The 4,059-nt window shown below is 37.4% G+C and overlaps 1 long non-coding RNA gene across 1 annotated transcript; it reads right to left on the bottom strand.

Moving 5' to 3' along the window:
- Positions 1–548: 548 nt before the first annotated feature.
- On the bottom strand, positions 549–3,125 carry LOC103710466. Its single transcript, XR_604635.4, has 2 exons — positions 2,834–3,125; positions 549–886 (listed from the first exon to the last, which is right to left on the bottom strand). It is a non-coding gene; the product is annotated as an uncharacterized LOC103710466 (long non-coding RNA).
- Between the last annotated feature and the right edge of the window lie 934 nt (positions 3,126–4,059).

The following is a 4,059-nucleotide window of genomic DNA, read 5'->3' as shown; positions in this document are numbered from 1 at the left end:
CCTTTCGATCTTCATCCATTTTCGTTTACCAGGACAGCCACAACTATTTTCTTCGATAACCATTTTGATTTCATAGTACTCGGTGGTTTTCACTGCTATCCATACAGCAGATATTTATCAATAAATTTTCTTTTACGAATTATTTTCATGTCCACATACATTGGTTGGACAGAAGTGAATGAAGCGGTAGCCTAATTGGATCGATGTATTCTACCTCATATGTCTGAGTTTGACTTCCATTTTTCTCCCGAGCAAAATGATGACTTTCGGAAAGGATCAAAGATTTTTGGTCTCCAAGTTCTACCTATTTTTACATTGTACAAACATAGCATATTGTTCATCTTACAAGAAGAGACAAATAACCTTCAATGGATCAGCTTATATAACTGCACAGTTCTGCCTGAGCAATGTATCAGATGGCTAAATGCTAGAGGAATGAGCCTAAGTATGATTAAAGTTAAAAATGAATGCCCATGATCCTTGATTACTCCTAAGTTAGATTAAATAATGAGTCTGAGACATGTGAATATACTTGGTTCCCCAATACTTTCTTCATAAAAGCAGGTTAAGCACATATATTGATATTGATTAGAATTGTAAACATAGGGATACAAATGCATGGGGTAGATATACAATATATATCCAGGATATAAAAACAACATGTCGCACCAGAATATTAACAATAAATGATTGTAACAAACAAGCAATGTTAACTTACAATGCATGGGGTAGATATACAATATTGCTTAAGCCATTCTAGATATTCGGCTTGCAAAGCAAGTTCTTCAATCTTCATGTTGTATAATGAAAGCAGTCGATCTTGTTGTGTAATATAATTTGTGCTGCTTCTTTCTCTGATTTCAAAAGAGCAAACAGTTGGATTCACCTGGAAAAGAACTTATGCATACAAGTAAATGTCGATCGCAAGTAACATGAACATTATTTTGTTCGTTCAAAAAATCAAGATCCAATAACAAATTTCCTAAATTTAACACAAGTTATATGCTACAAGCACTACCCCATGCACAATAAATTAACTGGCTATTCAACAGATTTGAGAGGTAGAGTACTAAAACTATAATCTGAAGCAGTTTGTGTGAATCCGTATACTGCTCAAATACCCTCAATACCATCTATGCAATACAAGGTACATATAACTGACATTAAGGAGCAATTTTGTCCTCAACAAATCATAATAAAAACAGATGATCGTAAAACCTGATTTGTTGTAGAAGAAGGTTGACTAGAAAATAAGGGGAAACTTCATGCATTTAAAACCTCATTTTTAAGGTTTTATGTTCTGTCTGTTTTTTCCTGGACAGATTCTATGGAAAGCAAGCCAAACATGCAATTTCATACAACCTAGTTATTTTGGATGTTTTATGAAGCAGTTTTTAGTAAAATATGGCAACCAAATAAGCCCTAAAGGTCACAAGCTAATTTGGTGCTTTTTAACCAATATGACTATGGAAAAAAGCTCTTGAACGAATATTTTCAGAATACAGACTAAACTAGCTGCAGGCAGCACAGTGTGAAGCCACACAACTAATCTTTATGTAATTAATTAGGCTTCTATCCTAACAGATGCGTCGAATAAATAGGATTCACAAACATCTGCATGAAAAGGCCATTCTTAATTGGTTCACTATAAAGACATACAATCATCTTAAAATCTTCATATTCCTGCAACTGTTTTCCAACTACCATGCATAAAAATTTTCAACTTTTCCTTCCTGTAATTATTCAAAGATCCAAACAAATCAAAAGAAAGAAAACAATTAAACTTGTAATATTTCTTTACAACCACCATGCATGTACTCAGACATCTGTATTTCGTTCTTGCCGACAGATGCCACTGAATCATCCATACAAAAATCAAATGGGTAGGTAGCAGCACACCCTCATACTTTTAGGTATTCATAGAAGCAAAATGATCTTTCTAAGTCATATGACCAGAGACAAGTATGAAATCAGTTGACAACATACATATAGAGAGGGAACATGGATCAATCAGATAAAAACATGCACTGCAAGAAGCAGTTTCGTTCGTTCTTATGGTGATTATTTCAATGACGAATACAAAAAGAAGGCCTTCTTTTTTTTTTAACCTAGAGAAGGATGATACAGTAAGCTAAGGATGATACAGTAAGCTATGGAGCATGGCAAACCTCACTGCGCCAAAATGACAGATAATCTAATGAGCATATTTTTTGAAAATCAGTTCTAATTCACAGGCCAAGGCATCTTATGGAAGCATATTTCAAGTATCGAGTGACTCAGTTTGTATTACTTAAAGCCAGTTGGGCCCAAAACGAATTAGAATTATCTTGGGAGATAAGAGTTAATCTCGTAAGGTTGCGTGCCATCTTAAGTCAAGATCATCATCTCGGATTAGTTCTTTCTAATTAATTTAGCACTTACCTCTCGAAAGCCCATCCTTCACATTTCTTTTACGATTCTGTGGATGCTTCCAACGAGTTTTATAACAAAAAGAAGTACAAATAGATCTCTCCCTCTCCTTTATATATACTTTGTCATGTGATTTAGAAACACCAATTAGCCAAGAAATATATCCGATAGTTTCATCAGCTCTATCAATTCGTGATCCAGCAAGAACGAGAAATTAAAAGTTTTTAAAGTTCTTGAAAGCTTATGCTGCCGTAACGACTTGAATCAAGGTCCCATCTTTAAATGATGGCCTCCAATACTGTTGTCAGAAAATTTCAGACGTAATACAAAATCGAACGAAGGGCATAAGAAAAACCTAAAATTTAAAGAATCGGAGACACTGGCAAGGAGAAAGAAGGAATTTTTCGATCTCAACGTTGCTCACCTCAATGCCGCAGCTCGTAGAGAGAAAGGATTTCGCCATGGCTGGGATCCCAAATCCAAGGTCACGGCTTCTCTCTCGCAGAGACCAGACGAGGTGGGCCGGAGTCTATGCCGGCGTTTCCAAGAAGCGAAGACGGATAGGCCATAGCTCTCCCCTGGACGCAAAACGCTGGGGTTTTGAAGCACTCGCGGCCCCGCCGAGGGATCAAGGCTTGGCGGCGGCGCCACCTCCTGGATTCTTCTCGCTTGGGGAACGTGGTATGCTCACCGGGGTGTGATTACCAGAAGGAAAGGCGAGGGGATTCAGGAAATTAGGTCGATCAGGACCGTCCGTTGTTGCTGTGGATTTGTTACACGAGATCTACGTATTGCCGTGTTATGGTACGTGTGTCGCGGACCCCAAGGTTCACACCGCGTGACGTATCCAATTTGGATCGGGCCCGTACCCGAAGTTCACGCGCAAAGGTATGGATAGCGTCGGGTCCCAAAAGGATACCAAGTCCTATCATACTGAACCAAAAGGAATCTGGACTTTGACCCGGACTTGATTCAAGTCTACGAGGTGGAGTTGGACTTGACCGAGCCACTTGAAACCACTGTAAGGGCTTTAAATGTGATCCCTCTAGAGAGACGAATGCTCAAAATCTAGCATATAGCTCAAGTGAGACTTGCTCTACTAGTTACGCTTTTCGCTTAGCAAGCAAAAATTCTATAATTAGTTCATCATCACCTTATATCTTTAAACATCTCGACTGTGGTTATAGTGCCAAATGGATCTTTCTATCTAAAAAAAAATTAGGTGATGATTCGATTGATGGATGAGATCTAAACTAGGAAATGGTGGTATACAAATAAAAACTCGAGATAAAAATTTATATATAATTGTTCCTTTGCTTCCCTAAAAGAATAAAACAAATAAAAGAGAAGAAGGTGAACCTTTTGATTTATCAGGCATAGTGTCATCCATATGTTGCCATGTTATCAAACAAGCCATGATCTGAAATAGTGCGGAACATAATGCCCATTCATGTTCGCTTATGCCTGTCCTCTGTAAATTTTACTGATGCCGACACTCTTAGGTAAAAATGAAATTTACTGGCTTGGCTATTAGGCAAAGCAGCAAAAACTTTTTTTTCTTGTAAATAAATATTAATTTTACATGACAAATATGTTCAACCAGGTAGTACATGGTTGGCACCTTATTATTATTCCTTTTTACACTCTTAG

This window comes from Phoenix dactylifera, chromosome 7 (assembly GCF_009389715.1).
Source record: "Phoenix dactylifera cultivar Barhee BC4 chromosome 7, palm_55x_up_171113_PBpolish2nd_filt_p, whole genome shotgun sequence".
NCBI lineage: Eukaryota > Viridiplantae > Streptophyta > Magnoliopsida > Arecales > Arecaceae > Phoenix > Phoenix dactylifera.
This window is presented reverse-complemented; position numbering and strand designations above follow the sequence as displayed.